Source organism: Malus sylvestris, chromosome 2 (assembly GCF_916048215.2).
Source record: "Malus sylvestris chromosome 2, drMalSylv7.2, whole genome shotgun sequence".
Classification (NCBI taxonomy): Eukaryota; Viridiplantae; Streptophyta; class Magnoliopsida; order Rosales; family Rosaceae; genus Malus; species Malus sylvestris.
The window spans coordinates 28,471,179-28,493,055 of NC_062261.1; the positions used below are offsets into that span (position 1 = coordinate 28,471,179).

Genomic DNA, 21,877 nt, shown 5'->3' on the forward strand with positions numbered 1-21,877 from the left:
CTTTCTTTAAGTAACCTTTTAAAAAAATAAATAAATGATGTAGACTATCCTAATTTAATATTATGAACATTTTAACTTATAAATATTTAGATTCCGATAAATATTGAAAAATCATTAAACCGAGACCATGAAACTCGTGGAACACTACGAATGAATATGAAACACATAAAATATTTTTTTTAATTACTTTAACCGTTGGATTTAAATTTGAACCGTTAGATATCTTTCTTTACCGTTGGATTTAATCAAGTTAGATTTTAATCGTTGGATTCAATGAATTTATAAATATAAAACTAAAAAAAATATACATATATGGTGGGCCAGCCCCCTAACACAGGGGGAATCCAGGGCTAAATTTGCTCCAAAAATGAGTTTTAAGTTTTAACTCATATTTGCCCTAAAAGTTGGAGCTAGTTGAGGTAAATTTAAAACTTAAAATTTGAGTTTTACTCCAAAAGTTAGAGATTGTCTTATGGGTTATTGACCATCGCTATCAAATAAAAACTTTTAGTCGCTTTTATGCAACTGTTACTCGCTATAACGTGAAACTGGAATGCTAGAAATTGTTTCTTTTCCCCAGATGGGCCAGATCAACCCATTATTATACATGTTATTCCGAGTTAGATGAGGTGGGTTCTGTGGTCGTGTGGCTTCAATATTGGTTATTCTACATTGAGTAGTGCGAGGTAGATTAAATTTGTAGATTAAATTTACAAATTAAATAATATGTCATTAATAAAAAAAAATAAACACGTTAATTAACACTGAAATAATAATCTAATTATCAAACTTCCATGTCATTGAGTTTACAAAATTTATTCTACAAATTAGTTTCCTTAGCATTATTCTTCTAGAATTTAGAGTTGTCGGTATAGTTTGGTTGTGCAAATTTGTCCTCTTAATTTAGCCTTGGTTGTTGTTGTAGGAATTAATATTGATGAGACTTGTGTTTTGCATACGCTTTTAATATATTGTTAAAGTTTTTGCAATAACTATAGTTGTTATGTTGAAAAAATTGTTTATTAAAGTGTTTTTTTTTTTCATTCAATAAAAGAAAAAAAGGTAAGTGATTTTTACAGACGATTTTTCTTCTCCTACTTACACCATATGTACATATATATATGGAACAAAGGAAAAGAATAATACTTGGAAGTACCCAATTTACTGACCATCTTACATGGAATTTAAAACACCTAGCATTTTAACTCTCTTCTAATATTTTTCGATCTCTGTAACCAAACACATTTTGTACCTGAGACGAAGCACCTCTCTTCTTCTCCATCTTCTTTCCTTGCCCAGCCCAATCCTTCTCCTTCACCGGCGACCATCTCCATGCCTTCTTACTTCACTTTTGTTGATACCATGGCAGATCCACCAAAGGTTCTCCATCTGCCCAACCACCCATCGAAATCACTTGCTGATTGATGTTGCATATGTAGAGGAAGTATCTTTTACCATGTGTAGAGGAAGTCTCTTACCTGTTGCATATGGAGCCCTTCTTCTACTCTTTCTTCTTCCCTTTATTTGTTCCCAAACATGGATACCTGAAAATAATTCTGATTGTACTCTTTCTTGTGGCAATATTGACATAAGCTCTCCATTTCGGTTGAAAGGAGACCCTCAACACTGCGGCCGTACGTATGAGCTAACTTGTGAGGAAAATGTTACAGTCCTGTACTTGTATAACCGAAAGCATCTTCTCCCAACATAGTCCATTTAAAATTGTATTGAACGTTACCACATCAATAGCACAACCTTGCTCAAGCATTTCATCAAGCATTTATCGAAACACAAACTCCCTTGCTTCTAAACACCGGAAACGCCTCAAATCCTTCTCTCAACTTCTTAGCCTGCACATAAGTTCTAACAAACAGATCAAAGAACTTGAGCTGCAACTGCTACAAGTTGAAACCAAAGAGTCTGCTACTTCAACACGCGAAATGCCACTCTTTCTAACCATTCTAAGAATCAGAGCTTGTGCATCCGACGCTGTTCGACCACGCACCAACATGTGAATCATTGCACTCAAAGACAGTGACGAATGCTTAAAATCAGGACTTTTTAACAGAATCAAATCAATAAACTTCAGATCCAGTTGCAAAAAAATTTCGCGCAGCAAGAAAGAACAACAACAATAAGAGATGGGTTTAACCGAAACAGAAAGCTGCGCAAAGAAGTGAGGTTACCTTGCTTCAACAACAACAACAACAACAACAACAAAGCCTTTTCCCACTAAGTGGGGTCGGCTATATGAATCCTAGAACGCCATTGCGCTCGGTTTTGTGTCATGTCCTCCGTTAGATCCAAGTACTCAAGTCTTTTCTTAGGGTCTCTTCCAAAGTTTTCCTAGGTCTTCCTCTACCCCTTCGGCCCTGAACTTCTGTCCCGTAGTCACATTTTCGAACCGGAGCGTCAGTAGGCCTTCTTTGCACATGTCCAAACCACCAGAACCGATTTTCTCTCATATTTCCTTCAATTTTGGCTACTCCTACTTTACCTCGGATATCCTCATTCCCAATCTTATCCTTTCTCGTGTGCCCATACATCCCACGAAGCATCCTCATCTCCGCTACACCCATTTTGTGTACGTATTGATGCTTCACCGCCCAACATTCTGTGCCATACAACATCGCTGGCCTTATTGCCGTCCTATAAAATTTTCCCTTGAGCTTCAGTGGCCTACGACGGTCACACAACACGCCGGATACACTCTTACACTTCATCCATCCAGCTTGTATTCTATGGTTGAGATCTCCATCTAATTCTCCGTTCTCTTGCAAGATAGATCCTAGGTAGCGAAAGGTCATTAGTGTGGATAAGTATATAAATGGATAGAGATAGGAAAGCAAACACAAGATGTACGTGGTTCACCCAGATTGGCTATGTCCACGGAATAGAGGAGTTCTCATTAATTGTGAAGGGTTTACACAAGTACATAGGTTCAAGCTCTCCTTTAGGGAGTACAAGTGAATGATTTAGTACAAATGACATTAGGAAATATTGTGGGAGAATGATCTCGTAACCACGAAACTTCTAAGTACCAGAGTGTGGTATCGTCTTGACTTTCCTTATCTGTCTCATAGGTAGATGTGGAATCTTCTCTGGAAGTACTCTTCCTCCATCCAGGGGTGGTATCTGTAACTGGTGGAGATGCACAAGGTAATGTATCAATGTCACTTGAAGCTTACTTGTAGTTTCAGGCTTGGTCAAGCACGATACAAACCATGTAGTAGGAGTCCCCCAAGTCGCCGAGCTAGGGGATCTGCTGAAAGAGGTAACAGACAAGGTAAGCAATCAGAGCTCCAGCTGATTGTTCACATTCTCCCTATCTCGCAGGCAGCATGAAGGATAAAGAGAAGAAAAATGAGAAGAGATGATATGGGATACTTTTGCTTTTGAAGAAGTAACTTTCCACAGGCTTATTCTTGAACTGGGCTGGAGGGTTTTCTGGTTTCCTCCAGAGTATAAGGCCGACTGAAGAATTTGAGGGTCAAAACAAGTCCATCAAATCTAGAGTACGTTCGACCCTGCTGATATGGGATACTTTTGCTTTTGACAGAGTAGTGGATGTATCGGCACGTGTGCTGTTACGCTTGTCTCCACATGCTTCCTTGTATCCTTCTCACTTGCCCTATCTGTTCCTCAGGCAGATGCGGTATCTTCCCTGGAAGCATAAGATGTTGAAGATGAGTACTCGAGAGCAATGCCAGGTAAGTAATCAGGTAAGGGGTTCCAGGCAATCAGTTCCTGGCTGGAAGCTTGATTCCAAGTGCTGACTGATTGCTCTCTTTCTCCTTGTCTTGCAGGTAAGAACAAGGCCAAAGGAAAAGACAGGGAAAAAGCATGATATGGGATACTCTTGCTTTTAACCCTGATGATATGAGATATTCTTGCTCTAGTATAGCTTGTTTACAGAGGTATTATCGGGGGGAAAGAAAGCTGAATATTTCGAAAGGCTTCGTTGGGAGTGCCCTCTCAGATAAGAGGAAGGGTTGAGCATTTTTGCAGGTCTGCCTGTCCGTTGGGGATGGAGGTCGACATATATAGGAGTCTCCCTAACATCAAGTAATAATGCTATTCCTTTACCCTGCTTGGTCATAGCACGGTAGTGGGAGCTGCCAGCTTCACAAGTTTTAACTCTGTCAGAGCACTTTGAAAAAGTGGTCTGTGGTATCAGGAAAGCTGATGTTGCGTGTGAAGATTACAGACAAGCTTTATCCAAAGAGATCCGGCTCTTGAAGTTGGGAAAGTGGTGCCGCTTCGGTTTTCGAACAAGCAATCCTGTCGGGGATCTGGCTCTCGAGATTCGGAGAACGATACCTCTTCGGTTTTTGAGAAAGCAATCCTGCTGGGGGTCTGGCTCTCGAGATTCGGAGAGCGGTGTCTTCGATTTTTGATAAAGTAATCATGTTGGGAGTCTGGCTCTCGAGATTCGGAGGGCGGTGCCTCTTCGATTTTGGAGCAAGCAATCTTGTTGGGAGTGTTTTCTCGAATATGAGTAAAGGTTGGGCATGTTTACTAGTCTACCTTGCCACGAAGCACAGAGGTTGACACACGGGGACTTTCCAATTATCCAGCAGTGGTACTGTTCCTTTACCCTCTCTTCGATTTTTGAGAAAGTAATCATGTTAGGAGTCTGGCTTTCGAGATTCGGAGGGCGGTGCCTCTTCGATTTTGGAGCAACAATCTTGTTGGGGGTGTTTTCTCGAATGTGAGTAAAGGTTGGGCATGTTTGCTAGTCTACCTTGCCACGAAGCACAGAGGTTGACACACAGGGACTTTCAAATTATCCAGCAGTGGTACTGTTCCTTTACCCTATCTTCGATTTTTGAGAAAGTAATCATGTTGGGAGTCTGGCTCTCGAGATTCGGAGGGCGATGCCTCTTCGATTTTGGGGCAAGCAATCTTGTTGGGAGTGTTTTCTCGAATGTGAGTAAAGGTTGGGCATGTTTGCTAGTTTACCTTGCCACGAAGCACAGAGGTTGACACACCGGGACTTTCCAATTATCCAGCAGTGGTACTGTTCCTTTACCCTTGTGGGTAATAATATGGTAGCTAGGCCTTCAAAATTTATGTGTCTAAACTTTGTTAGTGTTGTTTCTTTGCTATTCTTTTACCCTTCTTGGTCAGAGCGATGTAGTGAGAGTTGCAAGCTTCACGTGTCTCAAATTTGTACTTCGCCAGAAATCTTCGACAGAATGCCCATAATTTCCGCAAAGCTGAGTGTGCGTGTGACAGGTGCTGACAAGGCTGGAAAAGTAGGTGCCTCTTCGATTTCTGAGATCGGCCCTCGTGGTCTCTGAGCAGCCCAGCTTTTGAGAAAGCAAACCTTTTCGATTTCTAAGATCGGCCCTCGTGGTCTCTGAGCAGCCCAGCTTTTGAGAAAGCAAACCTCATCGATTTCTGAGATCGGCCTTCGTGGTCTTTGAGCAGCCCAGCTTTTGAGAAAGCAAACGCCTCTTCGATTTCTGAGATCGACCCTCGTGGTCTCTGAGCAGCCCAGCTTTTGAGAAAGCAAACGCCTCTTCGATTTCTGAAGCTTCGTCGAGTGCAGATTTTTATAGAGGCTGACATTAAGTTCCAAAGCACACTTGAATATCCACCAGTAGAAGCTCCATTCTTGCACTTCTAAGATCTTGATTTGTCCGACCTCTTCTCTCTTCTACACCTTTGAAAATGTCTGGCCCCTCCGACCGTCGTTTTGACTTGAACCTTGTTGAAGAGGCAGCCCCGCCTTCTCCAGACAACATATGGCGCCCATCCTTCGTCTCCCCTACTGGTCCTCTTACCGTTGGGGATTCCGTGATGAAGAATGATATGACCGCTGCGGTAGTGGCCAGGAACCTTCTCACTCCCAAAGATAACAGACTACTTTCTAAACGGTCTGATGAGTTGGCTGTTAAGGATTCTCTGGCTCTTAGTGTTCAGTGTGCAGGTTCTGTGTCTAATATGGCCCAACGCCTATTTGCTCGAACCCGCCAAGTTGAATCATTGGCAGCTGAAGTGATGAGTCTCAAACAGGAGATTAGAGGGCTCAAGCATGAGAATAAACAGTTGCACCAGCTCGCACATGACTATGCTACAAACATGAAGAGGAAGCTTGACCAGATGAAGGAATCTGATGGTCAGGTTTTACTTGATCATCAGAGATTTGTGGGTTTGTTCCAAAGGCATTTATTGCCTTCGTCTTCTGGGGCTGTACCGCGTAATGAAGCTCCAAATGATCAACCTCTGATGCTTCCTCCTTCTAGGGTTCTGTCCAGTACTGAGGCTCCGAATGATCCCCCTCCGGTGCCTTCTCTTTCTGGGGCTCTACCGACTGCTGAGACTTCTCCTAAGCGACCTTTGTGAAGGCTCCCTCTTGTTTGTTTATTTTGACTCAAGTATATGTACATATTTGTAATTTATCGGGGATATCAATAAATAAGCTTTCCTTCATTTCAACGTATTGTGTTAAATCACCAAAGCCTTCTTCGCTAAGTTCTTTGAATTTTCTTTTGTTGAAGCTTGTATGTTGGAGCTTTGTGAGTGGAGCATGTAGGTTGAGGTAGTGTTCCCTTAATTTCCCGAGCGAGGACAACTTCTCGGTTGGAGACTTGGAAAATCCAAGTCACTGAGTGGGATCGGCTATATGAATCTTAGAACGCCATTGTGTTCTGTCTTGTGTCATGTCCTCCGTTAGATCCAAGTACTCTAAGTCTTTTCTTAGGGTCTCTCTCAAAGTTTTCCTGGGTCTTCCTCTACCCCTTCGGCCCTGAACCTCTGTCCCATAGTCGCATCTTTTAATCGAAGCATTAATAGGCCTTCTTTGCACATGTCCAAACTACCGTAACCGATTTTCTCTCATCTTTCCTTCAATTTCGGCTACTCCTACTTTACCCCGGATATCCTCATTCCTAATCTTATCCTTTCTCGTGTGCCCACACATCCAACGAAGCATCCTCATCTCCGCTACGCCCATTTTGTGTACGTGTTGATGCTTCACCGCCCAACATTCTGTGCCATACAGCATCGCCGGCCTTATTGCCGTCCTATAAAATTTTCCCTTGAGCTTCAGTGGCATACGGCGGTCACACAACACGCCGGATGCACTCTTCCACTTCATCCATCCAACTTGTATTCTATGGTTGAGATCTCCATCTAATTCTCCGTTCTTTTGCAAGATAGATCCTAGGTAACGAAAACGGTCGCTCTTTGGTATTTCTTGATCTCCGATCCTCACCCCTAACTCGTTTTTGCCTCCATTTGCACTGAACTTGCACTCCATATATTCTGTCTTTGATCGGCTTAGGCGAAGACCTTTAGATTCCAACACTTCTCTCCAAAGGTTAAGCTTTGCATTTACCCCTTCCTGAGTTTCATCTATCAACACTATATCGTCTGCGAAAAGCATACACCAAGGAATATCATCTTGAATATGTCCTGTTAACTCATCCATTACCAACGCAAAAAGGTAAGGACTTAAGGATGAGCCTTGATGTAATCCTACAGTTATGGGAAAGCTTTCGGTTTGTCCTTCATGAGTTCTTACGGCAGTCTTTGCTCCTTCATACATATCCTGTATAGCTTGGATATATGCTACTCGTACTCCTTTCTTCTCTAAAATCCTCCAAAGAATGTCTCTTGGGACCCTATCATACGCTTTTTCCAAATCTATAAAGACCATGTGTAAATCCTTTTTCCCATCTCTATATCTTTCCATCAATCTTCGTAAGAGATAGATTGCCTCCATGGTTGAGCGCCCTGGCATGAACCCGAATTGGTTGTCCGAAACCCGTGTCTCTTGCCTCAATCTATGCTCAATGACTCTCTCCCAGAGCTTCATTGTATGACTCATTAGCTTAATACCCCTATAGTTCATGCAATTTTGTACATCGCCCTTATTCTTGTAGATAGGCACCAAAGTGCTCGTTCGCCACTCATTTGGCATCTTCTTCGTTTTCAAAATCCTATTGAAAAGGTCAGTGAGCCATGTTATACCTGTCTCTCCCAAAACTTTCCACACTTCGATTGGTATATCGTCTGGGCCTAATGCTTTTCTATGCTTCATCTTCTTCAAAGCTACAACCACTTCTTCCTTCCGGATTCTACGATAAAAAAAGTAGTTTCTACACTCTTCTGAGTTACTCAGCTCCCCTAAAGAAGCACTCATTTCATGTCCTTCATTGAAAAGATTATGAAAATAACCTTTCCATCTGTCTTTAACCGCGTTCTCTGTAGCAAGAACCTTTCCATCCTCATCCTTGATGCACCTCACTTGGTTTAGGTCCCTTGTCTTCTTTTCCCTTGCTCTAGCTAGTTTATAGATATCCAACTCTCCTTCTTTGGTATCTAGTCGCTTATACATATCGTCATAAGCCGCTAACTTAGCTTCTCTCACAGCTTTCTTCGCCTCTTGCTTCGCTTTTCTATACCTTTCACCATTTTCATCGGTCCTATCCTTGTATAAGGCTTTACAACATTCCTTCTTAGCCTTCACCTTTGTTTGTACCTCCTCATTCCACCACCAAGATTCCTTTTGGTGTGGGGCAAAGCCCTTGGACTCTCCTAATACCTCTTTTGCTACTTTTTGGATACAACTAGCCATGGAATCCCACATTTGGTTAGCTTCCCCCTCTCTATCCCACACACACTGGGTGATTATTTTCTCTTTGAAAATGGCTTGTTTTTCTTCTTTTAGATTCCACCATCTAGTCCTTGGGCACTTCCAAGTCTTGTTCTTTTTTCTCACTCTTTTGATATGTACATCCATCACCAACAAGCGATGTTGATTAGCCACGCTCTCTCCTGGTATAACTTTGCAATCCTTACAAGTTATACGATCCCTTTTCCTCATTAGAAGAAAATCTATTTGTGTTTTTGACGACCCACTCTTGTAGGTGATCACATGTTCTGCTCTCTTCTTAAAGAAGGTGTTGGCTAAGAAGAGATCATATGTCATTGCAAAATCCAAGATAGCTTCCCCATCCTCGTTTCTCTCCCCAAAACCATGGCCACCATGAAAACCTCCATAGTTGCCTGTCTCCATGCCCACGTGTCCATTTAAATCTCCTCCTATAAATAACTTCTCCGTCTGAGCAATTCCTTGCACCAAGTCTCCAAGGTCTTCCCAAAATTTCTCCTTCGAACTCGTATCCAACCCTACTTGAGGTGCGTACGCACTAATCACATTGATAAGTTCTTGTCCTATTACAATCTTGATTGCCATGATTCTATCTCCTACCCTCTTGACATCTACAACATCTTGTGTCAAGGTCTTGTCCACGATGATGCCAACACCGTTTCTCGTTCTATTTGTGCCCGAATACCATAGTTTAAACCCTGAGTTTTCTAGATCCTTTGCCTTACGCCCAACCCACTTAGTTTCTTGTAGGCACATAATATTTATCCTTCTCCTCACCATAACTTCTACTACTTCCATAGATTTTCCCGTCAAGGTTCCTATATTCCACGTTCCTAAACGCATTTTGCTCTCTTGAACTCTACCCTTCTGTCCTAGCTTCTTCACCCTTCCCCGTCTAATAGGATCAAAGTACTTCTTTTGTGTGTCCCGTGTAAAGTTGATAGGAGCATATGCTCCCAAACAACTTTGAGTGGAGTCGTTCGAAAAGAAGTTTCTATAGCCCCCTTGCTCATTTAACACTGCATCCGGGTGCCGATGGAGATACAACGACCCTTGCTCACTTATCACTGTGCTCGGGCCACACAGCGCGCCACTTACAGGTGACGCCCTAGCTTTAGCGCGATTTCGTTCTGGATTCATTTTCATAAGGATTCGACGTGATCATGGAGTGCCGGCTGTCGACTACCTGACGCCCTCCCCCTCCTCCTTTATCCGGGCTTGGGACCGGCAATGTAAGATAAACTTACACGGCGGAGTTGAGGTTACCTTGCTTCAGACCTAATAAAATCTTTTCCACCAAAAGAGAATCTGATAAAGAAGCTGATGAAAACAGGTCTTGGCTTGTACTACTACGGGGTTCTTGTGATTGCGTACTTTTAAGACCAAGTTCCAGGTCATTTGATGGACAATATGCTAAAGAATGAGGTCTATGAGAGTGAAAGAGTGAGTGTTTTGTTGGTTTTGTGAAGGTTGTGCGGGTTCTCCGACCTACATTTCTCAAAATTAGCCAATAGGTTCGCATGTTTGAAACTATAGTTATAGCCATTGAGGAATGAATTCAGAATTCAAAAAGATGTGGGATGCTTGGGGGCTGAAAGGGCCTGTCTACTGATTTAAAGTTCATTCCAGTTTGGCTTGGTTAGTACCCAAACCAAGAACCAGTACCAAACAGTTGGTAGGCCATAGAGTTGAACCGGAAACTGAGAAACGAAACTTGGAATTATATCCTCATTTGTAGCAGGTTGATCCTGAAAAAAGCAAAATAGCATTCATCAACATTGAAACAAAACACGAGAACGAAAATACTTTTCTGTGAAAAACAGAGGAAAATGAGAATAGCAGTTCAACAGACATTGGATTGCAACGAGAATCTCCCAAAATGGGCAGAACGATTCGAACAGACGATTAATTCATTACAAAAATGATCATCCAGATTAAAAAACGTTATAGGTACTATTATTTAATCCAAATTTCCATGCTTGTTCCTAAATTCTAAGATATTTTATAAAAAATTACACTAACGGCACATAGTTAGTTGCAAGATATTTCAGCCAAATCTTGTTCCTGAGATTTTAAGAATCACGGATAGTAGAAGAAAAAAAAGTTATGAAATCTGAAGTTTACCTCAGTGATCGGGCGGACCACCACCAACGGCGGCGACAGGAAGTGAGAGTAGCGAACGATGGGCTATGAGGGAGTGGATGACGACTCCAAGAGTTCGCGCTTCAATAGAAACCTTCAATGGAAGAAGAGGAGGATGAGTTCAGATGAGAGGTTGAGAGGAACATGAGGATTCTGGTGGCTATAAATGGCGGATTCTGGTGGTTGTAACGTTGAGAGAGAGAGAGGCAGTAGGCGGGAGAGGATTCAGAGAGAGAAAGCGGTCCACGGAGAAGGTTTAGTAGTCAGTTCATCTCCAAACTTATGGCAAAACCCCGTCCAGAATGATCTCTCCCTTCTAATCTCTCTCCTCTCCTCCAAACTTCTCCTCTCCTCTTCTAATCGTTACGTTAAGTCACGTCAACATCTTATATTGATTTTTTTAAAGAGATAATAAGACAAAAATAATGTGTGAAATGAGAAGAGGGAAGGGAATGAGAATAGGAGGGGAGGAAATCTTACTCTCAGAATTATAGCCATGCTCAACCATCTCCCACCAAACCGAACCGTTAATAACTATTAATTTAAAGTTTATACTTTAAATTTATTAGTTAGTATAATTAAATTATCGTTGGATGATTTCAAATCTAATGGTTGAAATTGAATCAATTATTACAACTGAAGAGCTGGTCCTACAAAAAGGAATAAGAGGGGGCTACATATGGCGAGTTTGATGCTTCTTTGACCAAAAAATAGCTTAGTAGGTTCCATAGAGTTATAGCTCAGTCATATGTTGGAGATGAGTTGTTAGGCAAATCAGGTCTTTCTTGGTTTTTTAAACCTTTAGCATTCTCCATTGGAAATAGCCTTAAAAACGCACACACGGTAACTTAGACCTACAGATAAAGGTTAACTGGTAACATATGGGCAGAGGTGCACTCCTAAGCTATCAGCTTAAACTTTCGGTATTAAGCTATCAACTTAAATAATTTTTTTTACAAGGAAACAAATACGAATTTATATTACCAAAAAGAATAAGAAGAGAGAAGATAGTTTCACGTCATTCAAATCCCTTTTATTTACAAAACTTAATTGCCTCATCGAATATCTAACCCAACAAATCCAGTTGTATAAACTTTAATAACTTTACGCATCCAATTTCATCCAATCTTTTTGAAATTGATACCAGGTGGATTCAACTGTACTTCAAAATCTGTATGTGTATTTGTCTAACTAGTCAGCAACACCAGTTAACTAAGATCAAATGATTAGATTAACAATAGCGGAAGCAATCAATTTAAACCCTTGAAAAACTGAAGAGATCTCAGCTAACTTAGATCTACTTCAGTACAAATTCAAATGTTGATTATCTTAGTTGCAAGGATAGGTTATGATGATCACATATCATATAGAATTATTGAAGTATAAAGCCAATAAACACAATAATCAACACAAGACGTTTTTTACTAGAAAACCCCACATCTGGGTTAAAAAACCGGGAACTTAACATTGAGTCCAATCCACTAGTGTAAACAAAGGTTCATACAAAGACCACACAAGCTCAATTCTAGATCCCTATCTACGGACCAGCTTTACCTTTGTGCAATCTTGCCTTACATGAGATGAATTCCTATGGTCTTCACGAAGTAGCAGCTCCTCTTGAGCTCATCACCTTGTGGCACCGATAACTAACACGATCAATGCAAATGATATGATGATGATGGATTTAAACACCAGTCAGATTCTCCAATCAAACATTTAAAGGAAGAACCGACTATAATCTAAACTTGATCTAATTAAGAAATCAATACACAAACTAAATCAAGAACACAACACAAAACTGAAAAGACTAATGCAACCTAGATGCATAATGATCTTGAGGTAAAATGCATAAGAACAGTTTTGTGGCTGGGCAACCAGACGAGAAGGCACAAAGCTTAAACTCAGTTTTTGAAGATAGTGAAATGTTTTAGCCAAAGAGACAAGGAAGGCAGCTAGGGTTTAACATGGGAGATGCCAGATTTTTTGTCCAAACAAGGACAAAAGACACTTGTCAATGCATAGCTCAATCTAAGCAAATCTAAGGCTGAGATTTCAACCTAGAACAAAGATTTCAGAAAGCCCATGTAGGCTGACTTAAAAAGTGTGTCCAGACAACTGGACATCAGTGACTTTTTGACTGGACAACAAAATTAGATAGAAGGAACTTAGGTTAATGCATGGAATGTATATGAATGATCAAACCTTTTGTGAAGATAAATTATCTTCGATCAAAGCCTTCAGATATAATATCCAGCAAGATGAACCCATACTAGAATGGTAAAAAATAGAGACAATCTAAGAGCATGTGAGGTAGTATTTACAACTTTTGACAAGGAAAACCAAATAGCTTAAAACTAGACTTCACACTTTTCTCAATGATATTTAAACACTGTTAGTTACAAAGCACCAAAATATTTGAGATTATGTGGTTTTGAAAATTGGGATATTTGAAACATGTCTCTCTCTATTTTTCATATACGAAAAGAAAAAAACAAAAAAATATAGAGGAGAAAAGGGGAGTGAATGATCGAGAGAGATGAAGAGACGAATGAGATGTGGAGGAGAGAGACGGTAAGGGAAGAAGACGAAAGATTTCACGCGAGAATTTTTTTAATTTAATCTCTTTGCAAAATTATTGTGTTTTGGTGTAACAAAGATTGTTTAAGTTGATAGCTTAATCTATCATAATATTATCTGAGAGCTCATATACAAAAGAACCTCATCGGTCCTCAAAATGAGGACCTAGCAATTCTGAACATATGGGTATTTTGTTATCTTGTGATGTAAAATCTCAAACCACTTAGGACACGTTTTACATATTTGGAATAAAAAATTTAAATGAATGGAAAGATGAATTTTCATTTTTTTTATACGACAATATATTTACATACGAGGATGAGGGTATGAACATGGAAACTCCTGAAATTCAATGAAAGAAGAATTATACAAATGAACAGGGTTGCAATCTATGGGATACATTCTTTACAAGAATTAATCATCTAATGTGATATGCAAAAGTGTCCAAAAAGATCAAAATATGTTGCTTGATCCAGGGCCGTAGAACCTTAATATTGATTGAAAGGATGTCACAATTTTTGTAGTGGTATGTAGTGTTTGATTTTATTGGTAAGGAATTGGCTCATATGAGTTATTGACACGCCTCGACCCTGATATTCCCCGAATACCAGGATAGACATGTGCTGGCTTTCGTCACCCTCGGGTGTCGGCCAGCACGTGTCTATCCTGGTATTCGAGGAATATCAGGGTCGGGGCGTGTCAGTTATGGTAGATAATTCTCACAAGTATGATTAAGAATTTAGGAAAAGCTTTCTAAATTTGAATATTTCCCTAACACAATAAGTTGAAATTTCTTATTGAGTTTTCTTCATCTCTTTGTGTTGATATTCTAGACCTGGAAATTTCTTACACGACATGTTAACTCGACCGAAAATGACACGAAAATAACAAGTTTCAAGTTAACATATTAACTAATTGAGTCGTTATTGGGTCAAACATTAAGAACCCGTTGGTTTACCCGCGGATAACCCGTCGGTTTGCTCGCGGGTCACCCGTTTCAACCCGTTAAGAGAAAAGTTAGTATGATTAATTTAAACTACTAAAAAACATTACTACAATAGCCATAGTATTTAATCTCCCATAAAGGAGTATAAAATTTTTCAAAACACATTAAAAAATTCATAATGATTAATTTACAATTGTGAAAAATTTGAAAAATATGTAAACGCATGATGGCATCATCTACATTTTGACGATGGGTATATCGTCGCTTGAAATTTTAAAACACTACAAACCATCATGAATAGTGTTTTTATTGGGACCCAAAATAAATAAAAATTCCTAATAATTAATATGCAAGTATGAAAAATGTGAAAGAATATACAAATGGTCGTGATTACATCCTTTATGCTTAGACGATGGTTACGTTGTCGCTTAGATTTTTAAAATCCTCCAAACCTTCATGAATAATATTTTTCGTTTGAGTGAAAAAAATTAATAATAACTAATGTAGAAGTGCGAAAATGTAAAAAAAAAAATTTATATATACGCAAGCACTTGTAATGACAACTTTTACAACTTTCATGAATGGGTCAACTCCGAATTTGACAGTATAATTAATAAAACCTAGATTTATATTTAACTGTCGATTGTCATTTATGCTATATTCTTCTCACTGGATTTCGTTTTTTAGATTTTCGTTTTGGCCAAATTTTTTCTTGGTCCCTGTGGTGAGACGACACTTTCAATGTGATCCTCATGGTAAGACGACACTTTCAATGTGCTTGTCGGTGATTATCGACTCGACCAAGTCGTTGCCCCTGCTGCTAGTCAGGGGCAGCTGTTGTTGCAGAGATGAAGAAGATGAGACTAGAGGGGTTGTTAAAAATCCATGCGAAAAAACAAGATTGCTAATACCGTGCTAATGAGATCTTTAATCCAAGTGAGTCATTTTTTTTCAGATGTTTTCATTTTATTTTTTTTTTACATTTTTCAGCAATCGAACAACCCATATTGTGTCACGTGGGCCCAAACCCTTTTTTCAAATGTTTTTCATTGTTTTTATTTTTTCTAAATTAAAAAAGTTAGATTCATCCAACAGCCACATGTGCATAAGGCTGAGTGCGTCTGTAGCGCAGGTCCCACTGCCACTTTCCGGTCAGCTCACACTCCCTCACTCACTCGTGAAGTCCACGCGCTTGACACAAAAATAAATAAATGAATAAATAAAAAATTAAACGTGGCTGACCTCATGCTAACATTAGGTCCATTTCGACACTAAAGCGGACAAAAACGGCTCGATCAATAGGTCTGGGGTGGGTGGGCCCATTGAATCGCCCCATTGATTTGGATGGGCCAGAGCTGTTTTTCTTAGGTGTGGGAATTAAACCACCCAATTAAAAGGGCAATTTAATGGAGAAAAGTTGCTCCAAGTATAATCCTTACTCACGCCATTTAGTTCTAAAGTCTAGTGGTATTCCTCTTTACTTGTAAGTGATAAACCTTAGGTTCAATTCTCACCAAAGGTGAATTTGAACCACATTCACTAACCCATTGTGAGGCTTAGCCTACTTCCCCACCCCTTAATGTAGATAATATGTTTGTTAAAAAAAAATTCCTTACTCAACCAAACGTGGAACACTACTCCTATCTAAGCTAGTCCAAATTTAAAGAAGGGGCTATCCCCAATGGAGATGGCTCTATAGGACCATAGGCCAATTTTTAACCTTTTTCTTTACAAAACCCAACTCCAATGGAAAGCTGGGCCCAAAACCAAATGGATCTCACCAAGCCAAATTAGAGCAATTTGGCCATCGGGCTGGGCATATTGAGCCCACCTTGCAGCCCATTTGTTGGATTATTTTTTTTAAGGACGAAATTTTTAAAAATCTAATTTGAGCCCGCCTTGTGGCCCATTTGTTTGAAATCCTTACAATCTAAATATTGGCATGCGCTGCAAGTAATCATACTCTATAGGATGTTATATCTACTTCTTAGATTTCTTCTGGGATTCTCTCGGTTTAATACAGATACTATATCTTAAAAGGTTTCAACTTCAACTAGTATAAATACACACTTTTAGGGTTCATGTCTGGTAACGTAATCATCTGGTCAATTAAAGGTGGAGCCATTTAATATAATTTGTTATTTATTCTGTCAAGTATTCATTGTGAATTAATATGAATAAATAATATGGTCAAGTTGACTCAATTATATATAACCAACTTTGTAAAAAAATCTCTCTTTAAACATTGCAAGTTGCAACCGTACTCCAAAAATTAGAATTTATGAAATGATTTTGTCATCATTCTCAACCAGCCAATAAACATTAGCCATACATGCTTCCTGCGGGTTAGAATTTCTTGATCAATTATGCATCATTGTAGGGGGTAGTTCGGTATGGCATCTCAAACCGAAAATGGAATTCCGAATCCTAAATCGAAAATTTTCGGGACGGGAATTTGAAAATCAATCCCAAACTAAAATTTAGGTATTCCCAATTTTCGGGATTCCCAAAATGTTTTCGGTAATTCGGGATGGATTGAGATTTGATTTTCGGTGTTGGACTTTTGGATTTTTGGGTTAAAATTTGAGATTGTTGGGCTATGGGCTAAAATTTGGGCTTTTGGCCTAAAATTATGTTCCTTAATTTCATATAAATTGAAAGTTAGGCTTTTTACCTCATACCAATTTGAAATTTCATACCAATTTATTAATATCAAGTCAAATTGATGTTGCAAAGTTCGATACTACTTAATTTCATACTTTTACTTCTAATATAGTCTACTATGAAACTACCTAAATTCAACATTCAACATGCATGAAACCAAAATAAATATATATATTTTTTTGGTTTGGTTCAGGATTCCCAAACCATTTAATATGTAATCCCAATTTCCGTATTGAAAGGTTCGGGATCAATTCGGTATGGATCCCAAAAATTTCGGTATTATCAGTTTGAGAATTTTTCGGTATGGGATCGGAATTTTTTTGGTTTGGTTTAAGATTTTCGGGAAATTTTTCCAGCCTTACATCATAGGAGCCGATTCAAACTTTGCTAATACTATCAAGCCTGCATCCAAAAAATTCAGGTCAAAAATCATGTCTCCATCTTATGTTTGTTATCCATTTCCTTTCTAGCTAGGTCAATATCCTTGAAACTTCCATGAAATTTATTCTCATCATATTATTAATGATAACTTTAAATTTCAACTCCATAACCAGAAGAAAAATTTTGCTATACAATTCTTCGAAATTGCCATCGAGGTCAACATCAGTGAAACTTCCATGAAATTTACTCTCATCATATTATCAACGATGACTTTGAATTTAAACTCCATAAACAAAAGAAAATAGTTGCTATACAATTCTTCGAAATTGCCGTTGAGGCCAACATCAGTGAAACTTCCATGAAATTTATTCTCATCAAATTATCAATGATGACTTTGAATTGTAACTCCATAACCAAAAGAAAAAATCTGCTATACAATTCTTCGAAATTGCCATTGAGGTAAATTGACACAGACTCCAACCCGGAATGTCCACTTGAACTCCGAGTCAAGCTGTGCTGGCCGATATCATGAAAGTGATGGATAAATTTAAACATAAAAGTGACTAAATGCAAGATTGCGCATGTGAGCGGGATCGAACCCAATTCACACGTGTTGTCATTCTATATGTAAGATAGTGTGTGTGTGTGTGTGTGTGTGTGTATTATATATTTTTTATATATTTGGAAACTATACTTGTTTTGCGGCGATAGGTTATTACGTTTTCGAAAAAGGTTTTACAAATCTTTATTTTCAGACTCACTCACCCTTATTTTTCGTCCCTCTAGGTTTTATTGGCAGAATTTTCGTGTCGTCAAGGATTCTTGGCAAATGTTGATATATGAAAGTACCTTCGATGGTATAGTTCTTATTTCACTTTTACTGTACTTTACTTATACTCTGACATCACTTATGAATTGGGTTCAATCCCGCTCACATATGCTTTCTTGCATTTAGTCACTTTTATGTTTAAATTTATTCATATTTTCCACATCACCACACTTTTTGGCTTCGTCACCTTCCGGGTGTCACTAGCACAGCTCGACTCGAAATCCAAATGAACATTCCGGATCGAGGTGTATCATCGACATTTCATGAAATTTATTCTCATCAAATGATCAATGATGACTTTGAATTTCAACTCCATAACCAAAAGAAAAAAAATTGCTATACAGTTCTTAGAAATTGCCATTGAGGTCAACATTAGTGAAACTTTTATGAAATTTATTGGCATTGAAATTATCAATGATGACTTTGAATTTCAACTCCATAACCAAAAGAAAAATTTTGCTATAAAATTCTTTGAAATTGCCGTTGAGGCCAACATTAGTGAAACTTCCATGAAATTTATTCTCTTCAAATATCAATGATGACCTTGAATTGCAACTCCATAACCAAAAGAAAAAAGTTGCTATACATTTCTTCGAAATTTCCGTTGAGGCCAACATCAGTGAAACTTCCATGAAATTTATTCTCATTAAATGATCAATGATGACTTTGAATTTCAACTCCATAACCAAAAGAAAATATGTGTTGTACAATTCTTCGAAATTGCCATTGAGGTCAACATTAGTGAAACTTATATGAAGTTTATTCTCATCAAATAATCCATGATAACTTTGAATTTCAACTCCATAACCAAAAGAAAAATTTTGCTGTACAATTCTTCGAAATTGACATTGAGCTCACATTACGTATTGAGATGTGATGCTAGAAAGCAAAAATTATAGTTGACTGAGAGTTTATAGTTGTAAAATGTCACTCGTGTCAAGTTGAAGGTAATAATTTTTTGTTTTTAAATTGAGTAATCAAAATTTATTTGCTCAAGATGTGATTGTTAAAAAAATGCAATCTCACGTCTGAAGCTTAAAAAAAAATTATTACAACTCATAATAAATAATTTTATCTTGGAATTAGATATCTGTGATCTAAACTTGTATTGCATGGTTCAATGAGGAGCTAGACTTTATTGTTAAAAAAAATAAAAAAATAAAAAAAAATAAAATTCTCTGCACGCCTATAGAAACTACAACAGTACGAGAAATTTATAATGGAATTTTAAGATAAAGCATCTTAAATCATGTTTTTTGAAATTTGAACAAAAACTACTAGAGAGTAATGTAGAAGCTCTGTATCTCTACTAATTAAGAGAAGGGAATATTAGAATGCCCTACATATTTTCTATAGTTGTTAGATTAAACATTCATCCCTTTTAAAGATTTGATTAAGGTGCTTCAATCAATTGACACCTCAATAATTTTCTATTTATTTAATTTCCATGTCATTAATTTAAATGCATTTATATAGAGGCATAAGGTAGCTTAGCAACTAATTGCCTATAATATAGGAATTTAATTTCCTCAATCTCTTTCTGCGCATTAAATGACATTTTTTTAATAAAATAAAATAAAAAATTAATTAACTAATTCCTCAATTCCTTATTATCAGTATTTAAAAAAAAATACTCTTTCTATTAAAATTGTATCAATAAAAAGTCTTCAATACATATTTTTTTCATGTATAGATATATAAAAAATATACTTAAAACTTATGGTACATTTGAGAACAAAAGTATCGACTTTTGGTACGTTTAGATTTCAAATGTACTGAGAAACCAAATGTACCAAAAATTCAAATGTACCATAAAACCAAATGTACCCATTGTTATGTAACCTTTTTGGTACGTTTAGATTTCAAATATATAGAGAAACCAAATGTACCAAAATTTCAAATGTAACATAAAACCAAATGTGTCCATTGTCAGGTAATCATGTTGGTACGTTTAGATTTCTATTGTACCAAAAGACCAAATGAACAAAAAATCTCAAATGTACCACAAAACCAAATGTCTCTATCAAATAACCCTTTTGGTACATTTACATTCCAAATGTACCAAGAAATACAAAAAATCAAATACACTATAAAACTAAATGTGTCCATATTATAGGTAACTAGACGTAGCTATATAATCAAACAAATCTTTACTATGTGTTGGGTCTTCTAAATAATAAAATTTTGTTGTAAAATCGACGGTGTGTGCAGTGGAATAAATAAGCAAGACACAAAATTTACGAGGTTCCTCTACAGTCAGTGTGACTGGAGTACGTCCTCGGGGCAGCAGTGGTGCTTCCATTATAATTTAGAATAATAGGAGTACAAAGATAACTCTCTCTATTCTCTCCTCTTTTCTCTCTTCCTCTTTCTTCTCTCTTCCTCTTGTTTCCTTTTCTTTTCTCACCCGTGAACTTCACCTCACTTCATCTCATCTTCTTCCTTTATATAAACAAAAGAAAGCACTATTCACTTTACAAATTTTCCACAAATGAATAGTGAAAATACTGTGCATAAATAGTAACAAACTATTCATGTGGACCATCCACATAATATTTACAACACTCCCCCTTGGATGGCCACAAGTCTTCGATTGACTCGTTAAAATCTTGATCTGTCTTGGATGCTCCCCCTGATGAGTATCTCCCCCTAATTTCAAATCATTTAGGTTGATCGTTGATCGTTCTGCTTTAGTCTCTTAGTAAGAAGAGTTGCTGAAAGAGTTGCTTTACTTGTTGTTAACTTTCCACGGGCTTTTTCTTGAACTGGGCTGGAGGATCTTCTGCTAGACTTGATCCAAAGGTCTGAATTTACTCATTTTATCTGGAGCGGAATTTGATTCAAGAGTAGTGAACACTTGATCTTGAATCGGACTTGTGATTTCTTCAAGGACATTCGAGGCTTGATCTTGAATGAAATTGGACCATGAGGAGCTTCATGTGGCAAGTGATCTTCAGTTTTGTCAGGGATGAATCAGCACGCGTTTGTTGCGCTTGTCTCCACATGCTTCAATGTATCATTTTCACTTTCCTTACTTGCTCCCTTTGCTTAAGTAGTATTTTCCCTGCTTTTCCCCCATGCATGTGTGGCATCTTCTCCGGCAGTATTTGCCCTCTGATGCCGGAGTGGAGTGCAACCCTTGCATTTGGATGGTTCATCACTTCTTGGTGACTGGAGACCCAGCTCCAACCGTTGAAGATGACTACTCGAGAGCAATACTAGGTAAGCAATCAGGAAAGGTTCCAGGCAGTCGGTTCCTTACCGAGAGTTTGAGTGGAGGTTCCGACATATTGCTTTCTTTATCCTTGTCTTTGCAGGCAAGAACAAGGACAAAGGAAATGACAGGGAGATTGCATGATATGAGATAATCTTGCTCTGGTCCCTGAAGATATGTGATAATCTTGCTCTGGTGTGACATGTTTGAAGAGGTATTCTCGAAGAGGAAGAAAACTGAGTATTTCGAGATGCTATGTTGAAGATGCATTCTCGGAGATGAGGAAGAGTTAGGTATTCTTGCAGTGTTGCGGGTCTGCCTTGTTATGGAGAACAGATGTCGACATATATAGAGATTTCTCAATAGCAAGTGGTGGTGCTGTGCTTTTACTCTTGTCAGCAACTGTGGTGTAAATAGAACAGTAAGATTTACGCGTTTTCAACTTTGTCAGAGATCTTTGACAAAGTTGCACGCGATATCTGAAAAGCTGAGATTACGTCT

The 21,877-nt window shown here is 38.3% G+C and overlaps 1 protein-coding gene and 1 long non-coding RNA gene across 2 annotated transcripts in view; both read right to left on the bottom strand.

The window, feature by feature from the left end:
- LOC126589829 (rust resistance kinase Lr10-like) overlaps window positions 1–21,877 on the bottom strand; it is a 60,764-nt gene that overhangs the window by 26,384 nt on the left and 12,503 nt on the right. The window lies entirely within an intron of this gene.
- Window positions 1,121–11,110, bottom strand: LOC126590110 (uncharacterized). Its single transcript, XR_007612063.1, has 3 exons — window positions 10,748–11,110; window positions 9,890–10,371; window positions 1,121–1,850 (listed from the first exon to the last, which is right to left on the bottom strand). It is a non-coding gene; the product is annotated as an uncharacterized LOC126590110 (long non-coding RNA).